Source organism: Planococcus citri, chromosome 4 (genome assembly GCF_950023065.1).
Source record: "Planococcus citri chromosome 4, ihPlaCitr1.1, whole genome shotgun sequence".
Taxonomy (NCBI): domain Eukaryota; kingdom Metazoa; phylum Arthropoda; class Insecta; order Hemiptera; family Pseudococcidae; genus Planococcus; species Planococcus citri.
Genome location: NC_088680.1, coordinates 1173463 through 1198863, shown reverse-complemented (window position 1 = coordinate 1198863; position 25401 = coordinate 1173463). Strand labels below are relative to the sequence as shown.

General features: G+C 36.2%; 1 protein-coding gene across 1 annotated transcript in view; it reads right to left on the bottom strand.

Moving 5' to 3' along the window:
• The window catches only part of LOC135843228 (homeotic protein spalt-major-like), a 38296-nt gene extending 13586 nt beyond the window's left edge, over positions 1 to 24710 (bottom strand). The window contains exon 1 of the mRNA XM_065361039.1: positions 23871 to 24710. The gene's annotated coding sequence lies outside the window, so the exon portion shown is untranslated. The remainder of the gene's footprint in view (positions 1 to 23870) is intronic.
• Positions 24711 to 25401: the final 691 nt, after the last annotated feature.

Genomic DNA, 25401 nt, shown 5'->3' with positions numbered 1-25401 from the left:
TTTCAAAAAATTTAGAATTTTTACTTCTTAAAAAAAATGTCCAAATGTCTCGCTTTCTTTATCAGGAACTGTCAGAAAATCATTCTTTTTGTTAAAATTGTCAGCTCGTTTTATTTTTCCAAGAATTGTCTTTAAATTGACCATTTTTGGAGAAAATTGGTCTACCAAGTCGTCGATAGGATTCATCTTGGCGCAGGCATTCGTATAGGCAACTCAAACAGCCTTTGGTCGTGGGCAAGCGACACACCATCCACATCCACATCCAGCGAGTGTGAGAGTACGAGTTACGATAACAACTTGGCGACGATGAGATGAGGTGCGGGCGCGATGATGATGATGGTGATGGTGATGGTGATGGTGATCAATCGAGCATTATGTTATTAACGGTGACACCGTATTATGTAGTCGCGTTATTAATAATACGCGTACCGTACGAAACAGACACTTTCCTCTCTGTAACGTTGTCGTGGTTCTGGTTGTCGTAAGAAATGTCGATTAATCGTCACGGTCACGATTTCAACAGCGGCGGCACAAGAAGTTGAAGGAAGATTTCGTTTCATTTTTCAAACCACTGCGAATGTACGAATATCGAAGATCGGATCGCAGCAGCCGCCGCCGTCAAATTACTCGTATCGTGTACGTCTTAAAGAACGAGTACGAGACGTGTTATAAAAATATGTGTACAGGGTCGAGGTACAGGGTATGGCCTTGTAGTGCCTTCGGCAGTACTTTGAGGAAAATTGAAAATGTAACTTATGTCTTCTTGACTTGAGATTACCTACTTGTAATGAAACATGTGCAGATTGAGTGATTTTTCTGCGCCATCGAGCTCATTAGCATGAGATTAAATTTTTGTTTGGGAAGCTTTTTTTCAATCAGGGCTCATTTTCAAAAAAAAAAAACTCCATAATTTAAATAATAATTATTGATTTTTTTCCAACACCATATTTTTCAAAGTGCAATTTTCTTCATTTATGTCCTAAAAATATACTCGCGGATCTCGATTTCGATAACTAACCGAATAAACTCGGAATTTCATTACGATGCATTGGAAAAATTACGTTGGTACTGAAACTGACACGTGCAGTGGCAGGTTCTGCGATATTTAACACGTTATCTTTACATGCGACGAAAAAGTCGTAAAAATTTGGCCACCGTTGAAGGAAAATCATAAACAAGTGTCATTTTTTTCCATCTTCGACTTGATCTCGTTTTCGTCAACGGAGATCACAGGACCTTGAACCTGACGATAATGAGTTCAAGGATGATGATAGATGGAGAAAGGAAAGGATACAATCTTGTCGAAAAATGAGGTCGTGCGAAATTATCAAAGAAGCCCCAAAACCTTCCTTCAAAGTAGGTGCTACGCACTGGTAATTTTCGAAAAATTTTACGTTCCTTTTTTTGGAATGCATATTCCAAAATGCTCCTTTAAAGGAATAAAAACTGAAAAAATTCATTTCGATTTCTCTGGTTCATTACCTACTACATCCTAAAATAAGCATTTTTTTTGACAGCTAAAGTTATGCAGGGTGAATCGCAAAAAAAACACATGTTGGAGGATTATGACTGAATTTGGTGAAGACCTTCATTTTTAAAAGTTACTCAGAAAAGATTTCTGCTCCGAAGATATATCCGTGGAGGGAAAATCTGTACTCCAATGCAAAAAGGATGGAAGTCCTATGACCTGGCATAAGGAAAGGAGGTTAGTGTCTTCAGTGCAGTTTTGAGAAACAGGAATTTTAAATTTTGAACTGAAAAGTTTAAAATCCCTGTATCAAACTGCACTGAACACACTAACCTCCTTTCCTTATGCCAGGTCATAGGACTTCCATCCTTTTTGCATTGGAGTACAGAAATATGGGTTCTCAATGAGAGGGAATTTTTGAAAAAAATCAGGGTTCTTCATTTTAGCCCCTACCCGACTTATTTTGTGGAAAATGGCACAGTTCCGCAATTTTTTGGTCCTTTTTGCCAATTTCAAGAGATCGAAAAAATGTTGTAAGTTTTTGGTTGTATTTCTCGATTTTTTGAAATTGGTGGTAATGACTAGAAAATTGGCATCGTTGGGTTCCAAAATGTTTCCTAGTCTCAGAAACGATATCTTTTGACGTTTTAGCTAAATTAAAGTGAAATATTTGCGAAGAAAAATCAAAATGCGATTTTATCCAAAAATTAAAGATTTGCAAATAATTTTCAACCACTCAGTAGGACCCCAAAAGTGGTCTTGGATTTTGACGAAAATAGCATAAATCGTTGCAAAATCTCAAACAATTTCACTCGTGACTGCGCCATTCCCCCCAAAAACAGGTTGGGTAATGACAGGAGCAAAAATAACACGATTTTTTCAAAAATTTCATTCCCCCTTGTTCAAAGCCCATCCACCCCCAAGAGCACCTCCAGAGCTAAAAAAATTCCTGAATAATTTTCAACTCAAAATAAAAGTCTCTGCTGAATTTGGTCAAATCCCATCGATTTTTTTTTTTCTGAAATTCACCTCACCCTAATGTTCAAGCATCTCAAATATTTTGCATCTATTATGCCAAAATCACTGTAGCCGAGTCAATTTTTAAATTCATGAGGAAATCTTTCGAGGTATCCTGTACATCCGCCTTCGATTTGAGCAAGATTGATTTTTAAAAGAAAAATCAAGGTCTGAAACCCCCATTATTCAAATTTCAGCAGCCAAAATTAATTTTTCAATTTTTGGAGAATTTTTGAAAGTTCAAAATTGATAATTTTTGGCAATTCGGGTTTTTTGAAAAAAAGGTAGATAGGATATTTATTCAGTAAAAAGAAGTCATAAAAATTAATTTGGGCAGCTGGAAATCGAATTGTGGTTTATTTTTAATTAACCTGCTCGGATCGAGCGTTTATTTTAATTTTAACCGATTCCCAGGCGAACACCTCAAAGGTGCTTTGTGACCAGCATTCTATACCTATCGACATGCCAACTACCAAAGATATCTTGAGAGCCTATTGCCCAATTCTTCTTTATGGAATCATAGAAGTCTTCTCAACAAACCAACGATATTACCTCCACTGACTCATAATAACAAATCGGCGACTACGAACCATGAAAAATGTGAATCATTTGCTGATTTTTACGAAGATATTTTCTGCAATAGAAATACAGACACTCTTTAGTCTTTATATTTCGACTGAACCTAGCAATCATTGTCTTTGCAAAATGCGTTGTCGAACCTCAGTTAAAGAAATTCGCTATATTTCAAAAAAATCAAAATCCGGAAATCACGAGGCTTGGATAACATTGGTAACAATATGCTTAAAAACCTTCCAACAAATATCCTAACAAGCTTCAAAACACTTTTCAACTCCTGCCTTCGAATTGGTTACTTTCCAAACGCCTGGAAAATTGCCAAAGTAATTGCGTGCTATCCAAAAAAGAATCTCCTTCTTCGTCTCCTAACAATTATAGACCTATCAGTCTTCTGAACTCTTCTCTATCCAAAATCCTTGAAAAAATCATTTGTAAACATCTTTTGGACTTTCTGAAAAAGGAACAGATTTTTCCATCTTTTCAGTATGGTTTTTGTAATAAAAATCAGCACAGTTCATCAGTTGCATCGAATGGTACAACTTATTAACAACGGCTATGAAAAGAAGCAATTCACAACTGCAGCTTTTATAGACATTAAAAAGGCCTTCGACTCTGTATGGCATTGCGGTTTAATTCACAAATTAGTTTCAATCGAAACACCCACCTTTCTACGTAAAATCATTTCTTCCTTCCTTCAAAATAGGAAATTTTATGTTCAAATTGATGATGAAAGCTCTTCGCTTTGAGGAATCAGCCAAAGTGTACTGCAAGGCGCTGTGTTGAGTCCAACATTGTTCATCTTATACTGCTATGATATTCCTAAACCACCTGATAATGAAATAGCAACGTTTGCTGATGATACGTGTTTACTCAGCCAAAATAATGATCTTCTAATTGCTCGTAATCAACTTCAAGCTAGTATCAATGAATTGGAACCATGGTTTCAACGCTGAAAACGCTAAATCCTCTTAAAAGTGAGACGAAAATCTTCACACTTTGCAAAATCTCACCGACTCCAGAAATCTTAATTGATAACACTGTGGTACCATGGAATACATCAACAGTTGAATATCTCAGCATACACTTGGACCAGAAACTATCTCTCAAAAACCATACCATTCTCAAATCACGTGATGCCTACCTCAAACTACGTAAACTTTACCCCTTACTGAATCGTCGTTCCAGATTGTCTACATCTTGTAGTCTACTTCTTTACAAAAGTCTCATCCGTAGCTCATTCACATATGCAGCACCAATATGGATAACAGCTTCAAAAATTAACAAACATAAGCTACAAATTATACAAGACAAAGTTCTGTGAATCATTACCATTACAAACGCACCATGGTTCCTCTGAAACAATCAGTTACATAATGAACTGCAAATATAATCAATCGACCCCTTCTCTGAAAGACTTACTGAAAAATACATATTCACGCTGGAATCGCTTAATGACATCGAATTCCTACTTAGTAAAAATCTTATGAATCATCTTAAAACACATAAAAATCCTCAAGATCTTTTTTGATGCAATTCTTCTTTGGTTTTCATAAAAATTTTCTTCCCCATATCAAAATTTCAGCTTCTGAAATTGATTTTTCAATTTTTGGTGAATATGTCTAACTACATAATATAAAAATTCTATGTTGACCATTTTTGGCGATTCTTTTTGGAACTTACAAAATTAAAAAAAAATAATATCACCATTTATCAGATATTCTGAAGCCTTCGACGGGATTTCTGATTTTGTCAGAATTTCATTTTCTTTAATTTCACAATTTCTTTCCAATTTTCTCAAATTTTCCAAAATTTTTCCAACTCACCCAGTTTTTTGCAAAAATTTCCAAATTTCTGCCTGAATTTTTCTCACGTTTCTGATACTGGCCAAACTCCAAAATAGTTTAAGCTGTAGATTTGACTGAAATTGAACAGTATGGGTGAACCTTGACCAATTCTGAAGATTTATGCTGTTGTGGAACTTGATCATAATTGAAGGCAGTCCAAGTGGAGGTTTGGGCAGGCACGTTCCGAAGTTTTTGGTTCAAGATGTAATTAAATTAGTAAAGGGGAAAAGAGCAATTGACCTAAGACTTAAAATCCTAGTATCTATGTACATGGTAGACTTACACGTATCTATCAGCTTTCAAAATCCACCAGTAATGGAATCGTCGTCTCACTCTCGAGTTTGTAGGCAATAATCGCAATGCCTTGACAGTGAAAATCGCCGATAGCGTTTCGGGTAGGTTTGCAAATTAACGAACGAAAGAAATAATTAATTAACGAATTAATAACGCTATACGAGAATTAATTAATTACCCAAATATACGTAGGTATATAGATGGTAATTAATATGAGATAAATCGTCGTCATCGTCATCGTCGTCGTCGCTGTAACCGCAACTAAATTATAACTTAGCTGTAGGTACCGATTCGGATGCCGGTGCCGGTGCCAAAAATGAATACGACCCGTGTGAATGGAAATGTATAATATTATACTGTAAGAGCTGTACCAATTATAAAGACTATATACGCAAAGTCATTTTGTTATTAAAAAGTGTATCTATATAGCTAAAATACGAGTATATGCTTTCACTATTACAAGTACTGAGGTTTTTATGTGGCTACAGGTAGGTACTGGAAGACTGGAAGAGAGACCATATTGTTGTAGTTGTACCTATAAGAAGTGCAAAGAGTGTATCTATGTACTCGTAGCGTACGATTGATTGCATTGCGGACTTGCGGACTTTGCGGTGATGGTGATACGAACACGAGTAGATGTCGACGACGGCGGTTAGGTACCTACTCGTAAACTATAGCATCGCTGCTCGTTTAACGTAACTTCGTAAACAGCTCGAGAAAAATCACATTTTGCCCGTCTCGCCATCGTCGTCACTTCAATCGTCTTCGCGCGTGATGGAAAGTGTAAGTGTCCTTTAGGTTTAGGAAGTGCAAAACGCGTAACATTAACGTTGCAGCTACTCGACGTATTTTTGTGTAAAACGTACAGACCGACCGTTACGCATGAACGTCCACTTTTTTTCATACTAATTTTTTGTGTTCTGCTATTCTTCTATTACGAATACTACCCGAGTTGCCTTATTTATTTTTACCTCTCTCGTTGGCCAGCTCACGTAGCGTTTAATACTTAATAGCCGCGTGAAATACCTAATTTCTTCGACGACGTCGCGACGTCGCCTGCTCCACTGGTTGTCGACACTAATAGCTATTACAAAATCTTCCAAGATGGCGTATTCGTGTCGGTATGTCACCAGCATCAGCATCAGCACCCTCAGCACCACAGACACAGTCGCCATCGTCAACGCCTACGAGTCTTGGAAATTCAATCTGTGTTGGATGTTTTGAACTTTAATGTCACTCGAACTTCAAAACAGCCCCAGTTTCAAAATGTTCATTGATCAAACTCCATCAGCTCGAGCTTAAAATATTGGTCAAATTTAAACAGTGTCTGAACTTTGACACCACCAGAGCTTCAAAATAGATCAAAACAAGCTGATAATGTAGAATGTAAGGTCCAGGGGTACTCCCTGAAGGGTAAATACAATTCCTCGAAGGGGATATTTTCGAAAAAATTGTGTTTTTTTTCGCTCTAGCCCTCATACAACCTGTTTTGAGAAACAATCTTACCAGGGGACCTCTTGAGGTGTCCGCCTCCGATTTGAACAGGACCGCGATTTTTGGAAAGAGCATAGTCTAAAACCCCCAAATCCAAATTTTCAGCTGCCCAAGTTAATTTTTCGATTTTTGGCGAATTTTTGAAAATTCAAAATTGACTGTTTTTGGCGATTTATGCTTTTTTAAAAAAAAGTACGTACTTGACCAATAAAAATGGTCAAAATAAGTCCCAAAACGAATATTAATTCCCCAAATCCAAATTTCACCATTTCCAGCCATTCTGGAGCCTCCAGCACTATTTTTCGATTTCTCCAGAATTTTGAATTTGCTCCAGAAGGCGTGAATATGCAAATGGGCAACTGAAATGTAGATAAACTTGTTAGTACAGATCGAGTATAACACACAACTCGATTTTTAGCTGCCCAATTGCATATTCACGCCTTCTGGAGCAAATTCAAAATTCTGGAGAAATTTAAAAATCGCGCTGGAGGCTCCAGATCGGTGGGAAATGGCAAAATTCGGTCTCGAGAGGTTAGTTCTGGACGAAATACATCGATTCGCGCAAATTTCAAAAATTTCCTCGCAAATGGAAAACTTTTGATTTTTTTGGATTTTCTATTTGAAAAAAGCTGGTCAAAAAACCACTCTTGAGGTGTCCCTCCCAAAACCGACTCAAATGTGGATAAACTCGTTAAACAGATCGAGTATAACACACAACTCGATTTTTAGCTGCACAACTTCATATTCACGTCTTCTGGAGCAAATTCAAAATTCTGGAGAAATTTAAAAATCGCGCTGGAGGCTCCAGATCGGTGGGAAATGGCGAAATTCGGTCTCGAGAGGTTAGTTCTGGACGAAATACATCGATTCGCGCAAATTTCAAAAATTTCCTCGCAAATGGAAAACTTTTGATTTTTTTGGATTTTCTATTTGAAAAAAGCTGGTCAAAAAACCACTCTTGAGGTGTCCCTCCCAAAACCGACTCAAATGTGGATAAACTCGTTAAACAGATCGAGTATAACACACAACTCGATTTTTAGCTGCACAACTTCATATACACGCCTTCTGGAGCAAATTCAAAATTCTGGAGAAATTGAAAAATCCCACTGGAGGCTCCAGAATGGCTGGAAATGGCGAAATTTGGATGGGGGGGGGGGTTAATATCAGTTTTAGGACTTTTTTTGAACATTTTTACTGATCAAGTACCTACTTATTAAAAAAAAGCATAAATCACCAAAATAATCAATTTTGGATTTTCAAAAATTCGCCAAAAATCGAAAAATGAACTTGGGCAGCTGAAAATTTGGATTTGGGGGTTTTAGACTATGCTCTTTCCAAAAATCGCGGTCCCGTTCAAATCGGAGGCTGGCACCTCAAGAGGTTCCCTTGTTAGAAGGTGTTTATGCATAAATCGCTTGAATTATTGAATATTACTGAAAATACTTAATCACATGTTCTCAAATGTGCATTATTAATTTATTTGTTAAAAATTCGAAAAATATTATAGAAATTATTGTTAAATGTCTCACAAAAAAAAGTTTTTAAAATACCCAAAAATTGCAGGACTTTTGTTTGGTATACTTCGAAACAAAGATATCACTATTCAGGCAGGCAAGACAAAAATCAATGCTTTTTGGACGTTTTGGGAAAAAGCACAAATATCTTAGCAATTTTTGCTGAATTACTTACCACCCTTTCATTATTTCATAAAAAAAACTACTTCCTGAGAATCTTGACGAAAAAACATTACAACTTTTCGTCAACTCGCCAAAAATTGATATTCCCTGATAATTTTGACAAAAAATGGGAATTTTTTCGGACAATCTTAGCAAGAATCGGATTGTTTCATGAATTTCGCAAAAATTGACCCTTTTTGACAATCTTACCAAAAATGAACATTTTTCGACAATTTTGATAGAATTGAACACTTTCCGACAATTGCACTAAAAATGGACAATTTTTATCGACTATTTTGACAAAAAAACTGACGCTTTTTGGCACTTTTTCTTACTTGGTCAAATTTTACGAAAAAAAAAACAAAAAAAACCAGAACCTTACAAACAGGTTTGGCAAAAAAACGGACTTTTGTGTGACAATTTTGCAACATTTATGTATGTATAAAGGATTTTTTAAACAGATAAGGTGAAAATCCATTTAGGTACCTACTCTAATGAGGTCTGGAGAAATCGAAAATCGCGCTAGAGACTTGAGAATTTCTCGAAATTGTGAAATTCAAATTTTGGAGGGTTAGTTTTGAACATCTGCGCAATTTCAAAAATTTTTCTACGAATGGAAAAATTTTGATCGATTTGAATTGGCTCAAATGTCGATAAATCTGTTGAATAGGTTGGGAATAAGTCACAACGCAATTTTCAGCTGTCTAAATTAATTTCCATCACCTTCTGGAAAACGTTTAAATTCTGGAGAAATCAACAAATTTTGCTGGAGGCTCCAGAATGACCTTTGAAATGGCGAAATTGCGATTCAGAGGGTTAATTTTGGACAAGATAATCGTTCACAAAATATTCCCCTTCAAACAGAAAATTTTAGATTTTCTGATCCCTCCCCCCCTCCCATAAATATTTACCTAAATACGCTTGCAAAAGAAATTCTTTTGAAGTGTCCTTCTGGGAATCGGTGCAAATGTGAATGGAATTGTTGAATGGGTCATGATAAAGATGCAGCTCGGTTTTTTGCTGCCCAAATCAATTTTCACGTCTTGTGTAGAAATTTAAAAATGCTGAATAAATCGAAAATTGCGTTAGAGGCTCTAAAATAGCCAGAAATGGTAAAATTCGGTTTAGGGGAGTTACTATCAGTTTAAAGGACTAATTTCCATCATTTTTACTGGATAAGCACTTATGCATAGCATAAATTGCTGGAATTTTCAAAAAAATTAGCGAAAAATCAATTTGAGCAGCTGAACTGAAATTTTAGTCATACCTACGAGAGGGTTTCTCGTAATTGTTTTGAAACGGGATAAGAGTCCACAAGAGTATCGAAGCTGGAAAAATGATTTGAATCAAATCGTCATTCGAATCGTTCCAATTCGTTGAACTGGGTCATTAAATATACGCAGGTACTTGTATTTTTAGTATGGATCAAATTAGCCCAAGCTTGAGTAATTGGTCAAAGTTCAACAGCGTGATTGAATTTAAGCACTGTCGAAACTACAATAAATCTAGCATCTTGAGCTTCAAAATTGACTTAAATTCAAAATACTTGAATGTTGACCAAAAATGGTCAAAAAATCTAGAAATCGTATTCATTTTTGTCGTATGTATTTGAGGTGGTACCATGAAAACTATAAGTAAATCTACCACTTTCAAAGTCACGTCCGGAATGCAATAACCCTGAACATAGACCAGATAGCTAAACGCGAATGCAGATAAAAGTTGAATTTGAACGTAAACCGCGAACATGTACTCGTAAGCTGAAAGTACGTCACAGTCGTACCTAAACCTATCCCATGTGTGCGAAAAAGCGCCTCCGTATAAAATGTAGCAGCCACATAAGTGAACGTATATATTTTCACATCAGATGGCATATTGTACGTATACTTATTATATCTATACCTATAAATACACACGAACAAATCCACAGGAGGACGCAGTAGCCCGCTGTACTGGTCAGCGAATATTACTAGGTGGTTGGCAGAACGATTATGTGTACGAATTATACGTACGTACCTATACATAAATTACGATGGCGGCAATCAAACGATTCGCGTTTCGATTTAGCTTCATAATTATTATCGGATTGTACTCGTAATAGCTGTAACGGATGGTCGATGGTTTAATACAAATAATTGAACGAAAAGAATACGATCTAATTTCTTTGCGAAGGCAAACAAGTGAGACACACCTTACCATCTTCGGAATCAACCTTCTACCTCCACATTTATGTCGCGTACACACACTAATCGCACTAATCATAACCACATCGAGGATCTTATTTCCTCGTGCAACGATTTCAAATGCGAAACACAGTCGTATGTATGTACGAGTATTCTTCTCGCTTCAACATTGTGAATAAGCTGGCAGCAGAGTAGACCTCTATCACTAGCTCTACCTAGAACTAGCAGTATAAGTGCTGATAACACAATATGTGTTGTAGATGGACAATTAGTGTACGAGTAAAATCTTCCAGAGGGTATGTTTTGTGAACCTACCTGTACCTACGATATCCTCGGCTATTATTCTCTAGGCACCGAGTAGAAGTAGGTATACTCGTCGTAGGTAACCTAAAACTTGGTTTCAATGTCTTCGATAGGCTATTGCCTAGGATCACCTATCAAGATCGCCTACATCGTAGGTACAAAAATCCTCAATTGACACTAACCATATCGTAGAGGTATCTGTGTACTACGTACCTAGGTACCTTTACGTTCACGGTTTACCTATACTTATACAGAAGCAGAATGCAGATACAGCAACGTACGAGTATCACTCTCGAGAGAAGTGAAAGGATCGCGACATCTTCCAGAGCGCGTTACGCTTCAACACTTTATCGTATCGCGTCCTCTTACGCTCAAGTACCTCGTACCTATAGGTATAGGTATACCGCATCATCGCTCAGAGTGTCCATGTCCGTCTCTCTGTCTTCATCGTAATCTATACGTCGCGTCGCGTCATCGTACAGTATTATTCGAAAGTGAAATGAAAAATGAGGAAGCAACGTTATTCGGACGAAAACACAAGTACCATACGACAGACGAACAAAAAAAAATCAAAGCAAAAAAAAAACCGAAGCAAACGAAACCGCTACAGTCTTATTATTGTAGCGTAATATTCGTCTACGTAGGTATTGGTATGTAATGGTAACTGTTAAAATGGTCAAATAACGCAGCAGATGAGACGTACCTATACCTACCTATACAGTTGAGGCAATCAGGCAATACACGCCCTGTAGAGAGAACTCTACAACTCTTGCACTTCACGCACGTATATGTACAATACCACATCTACAATACCTCCTCATGCTAAAGATTATACACAGATACCTATATACTCGTATATAGCTATTGCTATACTTATTCGTATCTCTCTAGGTACGAGTATATTTTATTTATTTCAAAAAGAAAGAAAGAAAAAATAAATAAATAAGAACTAACGGCCACGAGCGAAATACAAAACTAATGGCAAGTAAGCGCGGTTTGCTGGATCAATGAGCGGCAACCAACAAACCGCCTCGGGTGATCACGATTTTAAATCAGCAAGCGTGTGATGCCTCCGGTACAGAAGTCGATTTTTCTGTCATAGCCGTGTTGATGACCAATATTCACGATAGGCTACACCAACGCTGGCTGCCTGGCTGGCTCGCTGGCTGGCGCTGTACCACACTTCGTGCTGAATTCGAGGAGACATGAAGTGCGATAAAAAAAAACACACGCACACTCATATACGATACGAAGCTCGAACGTTACCAAATACTTAATTATTTGATCTTTTTTTTGCCCCCTCTTATATGATAACTCGAATACGTATAATTATAAATTCAACCTCCGATCATTACATGTTTCGGATATGAACGCGAACGAATTCAGTTTTGAGGATATCACAGCTGAGCATTTGTGCATATATAGGTTTTCGTATACTTTGGCCAACTATGCCTAGCTCTCTACCTAGAACCTAGATGTGTAATATGTACATATATGAATTGATTTCAAGCTGCCTGCCCCCCAAGCGTTCCATGTATGCTCGCATATAAGGGCCACGAGACATACGAATTTCATAACTGGTTCGATATTTGAACTTGCTCGAATACAAGTAGAATCTCCGTGTTATCTTTAGTTCATTTAGTTCATTTTTTTTTTTTTTTAGAAATCATCGCCCATACTATTCAATTTAGTTCAACAGACAGCCTATATGGTAGATATTTATACTTTTTCAATCGATGAAGAAATGTGGTCTCTGTGCAGATCTTTGATTCAAACAGGACGTGCGATGTTACACGATGATCTAGAATGAAAAATTTACAATCGAAATAATAAATACCTATCTTATAGATGATTATTATACGTAATGAGTCGTAGAACCCCCCCCCCCCCCCACCCCACCCTCTGCATTTCCTTAGAAGAATTTGTAGCTTTTATTTTCAAAATACCGCAGACCACATTGTTCACTCAGAACTGAAAAAATCTCTCCAATCATCTATTTCCCGAATGAAATTTTTTGAAATGTGCCTGCCTGTTTTTTTTACTCCATTTCTGTAGTTCCTGTTTACTCGGAATTTTATTAAATTTTACCTAAATTAATAAGTGAAGGTACAGCTCTCTACCTACCTAATAATGTAAAACTCCTAAATTATTAGCAACAGTCCTTCGCCAACTCCCTTTTGGCCTTCGAATCCTTTCCCTAATCAATTTCAATAAATTTTACAACGGACGTAAAGTTACACCGCGAGTCTTGAGAAGAAGCAATATGAGAACCAGATGGTTACATCGAGTATTTAGTATTAATTGCGATACAGATGTGATTCCTAGTTGAGGGGGGGGGGAGACGTATTCAAAGCAGGAAGATCAGAACAATTGAAATTGTACTCTTCGATTTCAACGTATAGGCTACCGAATCAAGCTAGGTCAAAAGAACATCTCTCCTAAAACCTCTGTGAACAAAACTTTAGGTGCAAAAGTCTATTTTTGGATTTTTTCACAAATTTTTGAATTTTTCTCAAACTTTTGATCACGTTATTTTCATAACTGTGGGAAAATCTTCCATTTTGGTATAGGTATCGCGGTTATCGAGTAATCCACTGCTGAAATGGATGATGTTTTAGGTTCACTGAAAACTTTGACACCCCCTGGCTACCTTTAAAAATGGGCTGGAGGGCTGCGATTTGCGTCATTGGTCCCCTTCGGAAGGTTTTTCCACAGAAAAAACTTCAAAAAAATCGCCGAACCCCCCTACTACTTCTTGGTCCAATTGGCGTGGAGACCCAGATGCCAAAGTTCATTTGTGACCCCCTCCAGAGCGATTTGAAATTTTTGGATAAAATTAAAAACTCTCTGGAGGCTGCAGAATGACACAAAACTAGAAGTTGTTGATATTCGGTAGTTGAATTGAAGGAAATTCACCACATCAGTGTAATACTTCACTCAAAAAAATACTTTTTTCCTTGAAAAATTTTTGAAACGAGCACTTGAGACCTTTTTTTTAGAAAAAAAAACCTGTACTATTAAACTTATCATCAATTTTTGTAAAATTTTGAAACTGAGCAAAGACCCCAGTCTTACAAAAAGTGATTTCGAGGATAAATAGACCTCAAATTCAAATTCTACATCCTAAAAGACTTATATTTTGACACCCAACATGATTTTTTCGAAAGTTTTTGAAATTTTGGGGGCATTATCCCCATTTAGGGGGGAGGTGGCACTAAACTAACATCAAATTTGAATTCTACGTCGAAAAATAGTCGGCAACGCACCCTTTTCACGTTAAAACCGCTTGAAATGGGGCGAAATGAAGTAGAAAAAAATAAATTCATATTTTTGGAGACTTAAACGCTGGATTAAGAGCTAAGTCGAATTTTTTCAATTTTTTCTTCTCTCATTTCGACATTTAAATCGTTTTCAGCGTAAAAATTGTGGATTCCTGGCTAATTTTTGACGCTGAATTCAATTCTGATGTCATTTTGGGCATTGGCTCCCCTGTTGTGGAGGTACTGCCCCCATGATTTCAAAAAATGTCGAATAAATCATGATGTATGTCGATTTTGAATTTTACGTTCATTTTGGCCCCAGGTTTTGGGGGAGGGGTAGGAGAAGAGTTCTATACTCAGAGTCTCAATTTCAAAAAATTTTGAAAAAGTGGAGTTGGAGTTTCACGTTTGTTTTCCTCCTAGATTTGTTCTGGCGATCAAATAAGTTGGACACCGCGCTTAAATTTCCAAAAATATATGATTTTTGGAACATTTATTTCAACTCTTAGACAATTTCTTAAACATTTTTACCAAAAATTCGCAAAAATTGCAAAAACGAACTTAAGCAACCAAAATTTTGTTCGTGAGGATTTTTCAACACAATAATAAAAATTTAAAATCAACTCCCTTCCGTCCCCATCTAAATCTCCACTCTCTTCACTTTCGCTGTGGGTCTGTTTCAATGTAAATTTACTCCAAAAAAAATCTCAGTTGCTTAAGCTCGTTTTGACCCTTTTACATTAATTTGAAGTTGGTGGAGAAAAAATTATTCCATAAAAAAGGCGAAAAATCGTCACGAAAGCGGGTGTTTCAAATGTTTAAAAATTTCTTGTAAATCCGATAATGAATTTCAGCAATGAAAATTTTGGTTATGAGGATTTTAGAACGTGCTCTTTTAATTTGGATTGATTCAATTAGCTTAAAAACTCAAATGGAAAAATTTTTTCAATCAAAGTCATCATAACTATTTGCTCAAAATATTGTCCATTAAACATATTATATTGTGAAAAACAGGTCTTGAGTAAATAAATGTGTTTTAGAACTTCAGGATTTAATTTCTATCTTTTTTTTTACAGAAATAATCGAGAGTTCTTTTTTAAATAAAATTGATGCCTAATCGCAGCTTTCAAGTAGGTACGAAGTAGAATAATTTTAGATCAACTTGAAACATTCACTGAAAATTCAAATTCTGTCATTGTTTTCGATTCGCTGCACGAAAAACAGAAATTAATTGAGGCAGGTGAAAATTTTCCCATTCACCAATTACTTTCGAGGTGCCCTGGCACGCCACGTCAGTCTAAAAATCCTGACCACTGAGCAAAACGACTCCTTACTCAAATTCGACTCTAAGTATCTAAATTTTTTCTCGATTTTAAAATTATTTATTTTTGGAATTGGACATCTATCTGAGAGAAAAATTGTAAAGGTGTTTGCTTGGAACTCACTAAATAATTGATGAGTTTTCTTATTGAACTTTTTGACAGAACTGTCAAACGTCCTAATTTTGAGCAGCACGTTTTTTGACCGATGAAAGAAAAAAAAACAAAAAAATTTGATCGGGGATATACTTTTTACTTTTTTTACTGGAAAATACTGCATTATTTTCTCAAAAAATAGCTTCATTGATAAAATGGATATTTTAAAATTAATTAAAAAATCGTCGTCAAAAAATTTCAGGGCATATTTTTTTAAAAATCGAAGCTGAAAATCTCAAATAGTTCTTAACGATGAGCACATTTAAGCATTTAAATGGGCCTTCGAAGAACAATATTCAACCTCTCAGAATTATTCGAATGTTCTACTGCTCTCGAAAAAATTTTTTACTCTATTTTTGAGCAAGTAGACTTACTTTATTACTCAATGACACTATCTAGCATGGATACCTACCTATACCTACCAATTGTTCTGCATTGAAAGATGAACCGGACGTTAAATTTTTGTACAGTCGATGCTGATAAATATTACACTATCAAGTACCGTATCTACGCATTACTCTATCTCAAGTCAGTCAAGTCCTCATAATTAGGTAAGGTAGGTACCCGCAGTACTCGTACTACTCGTACATTGTGTAATGGCTAAATGGAAACCTAAAAGAGTTGCACGAGCTGACGACACCAACGTTGCTATCGAATCGATTGCAGATAATTAATCGTGAAAATTACTCTACTCCTACGCTCGTCGACGATGATGGATCCCAACATAATAGATTTTACGGTGCCATCATCACCACCATCATCGCCATCGTCATCATCGATGAAATCGCACCATCTACTTTGAATAGCCGCAGCAATCGCAGCGGTAAAATTATCATCTTTTTTTTTGGTGTAAATACGCGAATATTTCGGATGATGATAATTTTAATTATGTGGCATATCAAAGTGAATAGCAATTACGTCGTCGAAGACAAACAGGAAAGTAAAAGTCTCACTAATGTAGCAAATAATTCGAATCGTTAACGAGACTGTCAGTTTAACGATACTTTTAATACGGTTATTTTCACTTTTATCTTAACGGTAACCGTTGTCGAGAAATGGTCCATCTTGAACGCGCGTAATCCCGATGAACGTACGAGTATCCGAGTACGAGTATTTGTATCTTCGCATTCATTTTTTATTTTATAGTGTGTTAAAAAGTAACGGATTGATCGCGTATAGCTCGTCCGATCGAATAAAGTATTTTGTTTGCCTCGGGATGACGACGAGACGTTGCTCGTCGTAATTACGCGATCGCCTTTTTGCCCCTCTCGTCCTCTGCTTGTCTCTCGCTTTGTCATTTTTAACGAGTATTTAGTACGTAAGAATTATTTTTATCGCAATTATTATCACTCGAGGCGTGTTTCCAATTCAGTTCTCATCGATGCTGAGAGGTGCTTTGATTTAGTTGCTGGATCGACCTTTGCCATTTGTGGTCATGTTACGGTTCTCACTACTGATATGAATAAATTTTGATACAGGGTGGATCTCGAAAAAAAAAGAAATGTCGAAAGATTTCGACCAAATTCAGCGGAGACCTCCATTTCGAGTTGAACGTTACTCAGAAATTTTTTTAAATTCGAAGGATGCCCTTTCAGGGAAGATATAGTTCTTCAAAGAAGAGAGATTTTCAAAAAAAAAAAAAATGGAGGGTTTTTCGCTTGAGCTTTTAATAATGTTTTGGAAAAGAATTACCAGTTGCAAGACAGATTATTTGAGATTTTTGCATCAAACTAACAAGGGAACCTCTTAAGGTGCCCGCCTTCGATTTGAACGGGACCACGATTTTTGAAAAGAGCATGTTCTAAAACCCCCAAATCCAAATTTTCGGCTGCCCAAGTTCATTTTTCGATTTTTGGCGAATTTTTGAAAATCCAAAATTGACTATTTTGGTGATTTATGCTTTTTTTAAAAAAAGTACGTACTTGATCAGTAAAAATGTTCAAAATAAGTCCTAAAAACGATATTAACCCTCCAAATCCAAATTTCGCCATTTCTAGCCATTCTGGAGGCTCCAGCGCGGTTTTTCAATTTCTCCAGAATTTTAAATTTGCTCCAGAAGGCGTGAATATGAAGTTATAGGCAGCTAAAAATCGAGTTGCGTGTTATACTCGACTTGTTTAATGAATTTATCACATTTGAGCCGATTCTGGAGCGGACACTTCAAGAGTGGTTTTTTGACCAGCTTTTTTTCAAAATAAAAATTTTCAAAAATCAAAAATTTCCCGTTTGCGAAAAAATTTTTGAAATTTGCGCGAATCGCAGTATTTTGTCATGAACTAACCTCTCGAGGGCGAATTTCGCCATTTCCAGCTATTCTTGAGGCTCCAGTGCTCTTTTTCAATTTCTCCAGAATTTTGAATTTGCTCCAGAAGGCGTGAATATGAAGTTGGGCTGCTAAAAATCGAGTTGTGTGTTATACTCGAACTGTTTAACGAATTTATTCACATTTGAGCCGATTCTGGAGGGGGACACCTCAAGAGTGGTTTTTTGACTAGCTTTCTTTCAAAATAAAAATATCCAAAAACCAAAAATTCCTCGTTTGTGAGAAAATTTTTGAAAGTTGCGCGAATCGCTGTATTTCGTCATTAATTAACCACACGAGAACGAATTTCGCCATTTCCAGTCTTTCTTGGGCCTCCCTTTAATTTTTGGATATTTTTATTATGAAAAAAGGTGGTCAAAACCCCACTCTTGAGGTATCCCATCCAGAATCGGCTCAAATGTGAATAAATTCGTTAAACAGTACAACTCGATTTTTAGTTGCCCAACTTCATATTCACGCCTTCTGGAGCAAATTGAAAATTCTGGAGAAATTGAAAAATCTCGCTGGAGCCTCGGCCTGAATAGCTGGAAATGACGAAATTCACCCTCGTGGGGTTAGTTCATGACAAAATACTGCGATTCGCGCAAATTTCGAAAATTTACTCGCAAACGGGAAATTTTTGATTTTTGAATATTTTAATTTTGAAATAAAGCCGGTCAAAAAACAGCTCTTGAGGTGTCCGCTCCAGAAATGGCTCAAATGTGAATAAATTCGTTAAACAGGTCGAGTATAACACACAACTCGATTTTTAGCTGCCCAACTTCATATTCACGCTTTCTGGAGCAAATTGAAAATTCTGGAGAAATTGAAAAATCGCGCTGGAGCTTCCAGAATAGCTGGAAATGGCGGAACTCGGCCTCGGGGGGGTTTGTTGTATTCGAAATACAGTGATTTGCCCAAATTTCAAAAATTTCCTTGGAAACGGTAAAATTTTGATTTTTTTGGATTTCTTATTATGAAAAAGCTGGTCAAAAAACCACTCTTGAGGTGTCCGCTCCAGAATCGGCTCAAATGTGGATAAATTCGTTAAACAGGTCGAGTATAATACACAACTCGATTTTTAGCTCCCTAACTTCATATTCACGCCTTCTGAAGCAAATTGAAAATTCTGGAAAAATTGAAAAATTGCGCTGCAGCCTCCAGAATGGCTGGAAATGGCGAAATTTGGATTTGGGGGGTTGATATCTTTTTTAGGACTTATTTTGAACATTTTTACTGATCAAGTACGTACTTTTTTTTTTAAAAAAAAAGCATAAATCTCCACCAAAATTTGCAAATCACTTATTTTTGGGTAAATTCGAGTTTTGAAAATATTGTCTTCTGAAAAATTTCACAGGAATTATAGCAAAATATAGAAAAATATTATTTCTAAAACTGGGAAAATATTTTCAAACGCTTGGTTCCAACTTTTTTGGCCAGTGTTACCAATTTCAAAAAATCAAAAATAAATTTGAGGTGAGTAAATTTTTTACGATTTTTTAAAATTGGTGATAATGACCAAAAAATTGGAATCATTGATTTTCAAAATATTTTTTTTGTTTCAGAAATTATATTTTTCGATATTTTGGCATGATTATCTGAAATATTGTTCAGAAGAAGAAATTTTCGAATTTATATCCAAAATTAGGCCCAAACATGATTTCCAAATTTCTAATCACTCAGTAGAACCCTTAAAATGATCTTGGATTTATCATCTTTTGGAATTGAGCTGTTTTTTTCAAAACAGGTAGGGTTAAAACTAGAGCGAAAAATATGATTTTTTCAAAAATGACTCCACTTTGAGGATCTATATCTTCGCTCCAGAGGCACTTCCGAAGCTAAAATTTCTTCTGGGTGACTTTCAACTCAAAATAAAAGTTTTCACTAAATTTGGTCCAAGTCTCTTGACATTTTTTTTTGCGAGTTCACTTTAATTTACCATATTTGGAGTATTCTTTTACCTTCGCCAGTTTTGATAGGGAGGTCACTCACGTCAGTTTGCACCTCTGAAAATTGCTAATTTTAATATTATTGCCGGATTTACCTCAATTTCATCGTGTTCGTTCCTTTCGAGCCTCAACTTTCAACATTCGATCGAGTTGAAAAAAATATTGCTCCGACCATCCTAAAGAAGAATAAAACAAAATTCGTAGAGGATCCCCATTTATTATCATATTATTTGGGGCCAGTCCCAAATCGAATCCTCGAGCCTCTCTAAGAGAATAATGAAAATCTGCAGCAGAAAAATTTCCTAAACGATGGCAAAAAATTCCATTCGATGTTGTTGCAATTTATTGATACGTATTCGTATTGATGGAAATGGATGTAAAAGAAACATTAACCATACTTCGATAAATACGCGTGTCTGTGTATGTGTAGAAGCCGAGATGCAGAATTACTCGTATTTCTCTCGCCTTCATAGCCTATGAAAGAAGATTCGCAATCGCGATCTCAACTCGATGGCAAATATGTATGCATTTAATGTTGGCATTCCGATACATTCTCGTTAATGTCTTAACTATCGCATAACCGAACACATCAAAAAAACCTTTCCGATTACCTTCATTATTGCGTAAAATTTTTTTCATTTAAAGATCTGCTATGCCATGCCGTTTCCATGGCAATTACCTACTACGTCTTATGCATGCGAATATTCGCAGATATCAGACGTACGAATTTCTTTTTCTTTTTATTTATTCACATCGTCAAATTTTGTTTCGTCCAAAAAGTGATACGACATTTAGATAGGTATACTGATCAACTTGCACGTAGTTCTTGAATCGACCCTATACGTACCAAAAGTGGCGTTGATTTTTCGCGTTTAATTACCTACACAGCTCACGTATTCGTACAGATTAACCGTGACAATTTCAATCAATTTTTAAACTTGAATCATTAATCGTAATTAAATTCAATGCTTGAAATAAACCAGATTTTAAAGTTCCGCGGTGAGCAGGTCTCTCGATTTTCCCAGGAATTGAGATTACAAAATGAAATCCACTAGTTAGATGGAATTTTTATTTTTAAAAGTCGACTCGTGATTTTTATTTCAATCGATTGATCATATGGAAACTGAAATTTTCCAATTTCTTTGGCGTTCGATAACATTTAATTCAGCCATTCCGGTTTTATAGACGCAAACGTCGTTGACCTTTTGAGATTTAAAACACCTTTAAAATCGAGCAAAGTTATTCCACTCCACCCCTCATGGCAACGATGAATATAAAATAATTAGAAATTATTTCCCTAAAAAATGACCTAATTTTACAGTCGTCATCACTTTTTCAAAATTTTTCGAAATCAAAACTTCGAGTATAGAATCTCCCCCCCCCCTTCAAAAAATCCTAGATCAAAATGAACGTGAAATTAGAATTCTACGAACCAAAAAACATACATATACCGACATCCATCATGATTTTTCCTGTTTTTTTGAAATTGTGGGGGCAGTACCTCCACACCAGGGGAGCCAATGCTCAAAATGACATCAAAATTGAATTCAGCGTCAAAAATTACCCAGGAACCCGTACTTTTTACGCTGAAAACGATTCAAATGTCGAAACGAGAGAAGAAGAAAAAAATTGAAAAAATTCGACTTAGCTCTTAATCCAGCGTTCAAGTCTCCAAAAATATGAATTTATTTTTTCTACTTAACTTCGCCATTTCGAGCGTTTTTAACGCGAAAAGGGTACGTTTCTAACTATTTTTTGATGTAGAATTCAAATTTGATGTTAGTTTTGTCCCATCTCCCCTCTAAGTGGGGGTACTGCCCCCAAAATTTCAAAAAAATTCGAAAAAATCATGTTGGGTGTCAAAATACAGGTTCTTTGGGATGTAGAATTTGAATTTCGTATCAGTTTTCCTTCTAGATCACTGTTTACAGAACTGGTGTGTATTCTTGAATTCCAAATTTTTCAAAAAATGCTGATAGAAATCACATTCAAAAAATATTGTTTTTTTGGGTTCGTAGAATTTTCAAAAATTCGTCAAAAAATTGAAAAATCCAATTTGGAATATAAAAATTTGGTTTTGAGATGTGAGTGATGTTCTTTTATCAACGCATTGATTCTTAGCTTGATTGGATCAAGATTTTAACGTATTTTGCCTCTTTTGGGAAATTTTTTCCAAAACGTTGAAAAATTCGGAAGTTTGCTAGATGCCTTAGAATGGGCTTGAAACCAGCATAAATCGAACCCCGAAGTCGAAAATAGTATGCGAATATTTCATATTTTCCCCCAATTTGATCAATCTAGAATTTTTTTCAAAGAATTTGCCAAATATTGAAAATTAAATTGAATTTTTGAAAAGAGTGGTGATGTATTTTTGGAGATTTTTTCGGTTATTTTTTGTTTTCATTCAGAATTTTTTTTGTTAATTGGGGTACCTTTTTTGTCAGCTTTAGATGTTCATTTTCACAAACTGCAACACATGGAATTTCCAAAATTATGAGAAGAGTGTTTCAACTTCTCGAGTCTTAGTTTTTGTGTCAAATTGTACCAAATTTAGCTTGAATGGATAAAATATGTAAAAGAACTATCAAAAAAGTAATTCTTATCAATGATTTTTTTCACAAATAAACAAAAATGGTATCGTAGAAAATTTATCATTCAACACGTCATGGTCAAAGGTTTCTAATTTTGTGGAAATTTCAAAATTTTCCGAAATTCCCACGAATTATCTCGGAAATTGTGAAAAAATCTCGACCTAAAAACTGTCACAAACAGAAATTTTCATCACAAATGTCAATTTCACCCTCATAGGAGTGGTCAAGAGTGATAATGCGACCTGAAAGCGTTGTCACGTGGTGGGCTTTGGACCACTTCGAGGATGGGTAGGGTGTTCTGAACCATTCGGGATATTTTTCATAGAATTATAAATTTACAAGTGGATTAATTTTCTAAACTGGCATCTTCCAATTTGAACGAAACGAAAATTCGCGTGGGCTGAAGTTCATTTTTGGATTTTTGACAAATTTTTGAAAATTCAACAAATCCAAAAAAGTTACTCTAAGGAAAATTTCTGAAACTTTTCGTGATCACTCATCAACAGCCACTAGTTTTTGGCAATCTTGGAGCTCCAGAAAGAGTTTTAAAATTCCTCCAAAAATTTCAAATCACTTTGGAAGGGTCAAAAATGAACTCTGAAATTCATATCTTTGGTTTGTGCTTATTGTGAATCTTTCAATTGTTTCTGGAGGTTCGTCCAAATTCCAGAAGAGTGAGTTCAAAAATGAATTTGTGACTAAATTTGTTAATTTAAGAAAAAGTGAAAAAAAAATCTCAAAGAAGGCACCATAAAGATTGTATTTTTGACAAGATATTGAATGGTGTGACTGTACACATTTTTCTAGAAAAAATTGTAAAATCGCTGCAGGCTTCAGAATATGTACCCCAAAAACTGAATGCTTGTTGATGAGTGGGAGTTGAATTGAAAGAAATACCTATTCATATTCGTTTACTTTGCTAGAGAAAATATTTCATATAAAAGTTTAGAAATCAACTTCGAAGCAGCTGTTTTTGACATTTTCAAATTTTCAAAAATTCGTCAAAAATCAATAAAATGAACTTGGCTTTTGAAATTTTGGCTAAGGAAGTTTCAAGTCACGTTTTTACGATCTAACTTGGTTTCGTTCGAATCGGAGATTGTGAGTTTGAAAGGTCAATTTGTTATTCAAAAGTATAGTGAAATCAAATTCAAGGTTTTTCAAAATTATCGAGTAGAGTGTCAAAATTTGTATTTGTATTTTTATTTCATCCTGCAAATCCATTTCTGAATCAATTCAGCTGAAAATTTGAGAAGGGTCGTAACGATCGAAGTACATTAATTATTTTAAAAAATCCGAGTTTTAGTTTTCGAATACATTTCGGTGCCTTTTTTGTACCCTTCAACGACCAGAAATCATTCGAGGAAAGTATAGTTTGAAAAATTACAATTTGTGACTGATAAGTAAATACGCACGTGAAACTGAATATCAAAAAGCTTACCTTTAAATAAAAAGTGGTGTCAGTACACAACAAAAATTCTTCCAGCGAGTAGTCAGTTTGAGCAGTGGATGATGAATTCAGCATACACGATGTCAGCAAATTCAAACACACGCGAATCAAACACGTATAAACTGTGCAGATACACGAACGATCGAACGATTCAACAAATTAAATATTATTAAAAATAAAAAAAAAATGGAAGAAAATAGAAATATAAATAAAACTCTGAACGAACTCGCGAAAGTAGGTACCAAAATACTCGATTTCGATTATTATTCGCAAAAACGACGACAATATTTAATCATTTTATCGCACTTATTCGGGCACCGCAATACGTGAACTGAACGCGACCATTATTATTCATATTATTATTACGGATGAAAATTGAAAAATAGTTGTTAGAACGAATGGATTTTCGTCGACAAGTATCGATAACGATGTGTTCGAGAGGGTGAGTCGCTTCGGTTGGTATTTGAAAGGCTCCAAAGTGTGAGCTGACGATGAGGAAAATTTTGCAAATTTAGCCAGCGATGCTATAGGTATAGGTGAAATGGAAATCGGTAGCACGACACTTGCGAGTTACTCGTATATGTAGCAGTAGCAGTTACGTTACACTAATCCAATTTTCATCTCGTACTCGTCGTTTGGCTTTGGCTTCGGCGAAGGCGAACGCGGCGCAACATGACCAACTCAACAGAAACAGATTATGCACTCGGCGGGCAATCGCAATCGGCGGCGCTGGGCTGCGGGCTCTCTCGGGCTCGGGCTCGGCGGTGCTCGATGGTCGCGGTGTCGCTGTGTGTCGACGGCAACGCCACCACCTCCTCAACGCGAACGCGAATACCCGATACCCGATACCGTTACAGGTTTTGGAAGACCTCCCCAAAGTCCTTGAGTCTTCCCCCCCTTCTTCTTACCAGAGGTATACTAAGGTACTCGTACGAAGCTACTTTTCTCTTTCACGCGCGTTGACATACGGCACACGACTCATCTGTCTAATCTCTTTTGTAAAATACCGATATCATCCGGCGTGCTTTTTACCCTTCCATTCCTCCGACCGCAGCGGCGTGCAGACTCTCTACGAGTACGCTGCCTAGTGCCTATGCCCTATGCCTATTTTGCTCGCTGCTCTAGCGGTCAGTAGTTAAATAATCTGCCTCTTTAGATCTGCTCTGCGCTGCACCATCGTCCTCCTAGTTGCAGTTGTTGTTGTTGTTGTAGTCGTATTTCTCTATCTACTTCTCTCGCTTATACTGTACACTTACTACTTACTTATAGCTGTATTTTTATAATACGTACTTCTTCTCTTCGCGTGTATAGTACCTTACCTCTCTCCATCTTCCATCAGTATATAGGTATCTTGCCACGCACACGCAAAACTAAGTTACGGCGCGATCTCGATCCGACGCGTATCTCGTTATATTATATAGGTAGATATACGAGTACATAGTGCCCTATATTATTGTCGTTTATTATTTGTATGCAGATGTGCATCGGGCGAACCTATTATTACGAGCATTTGCACTCTAGC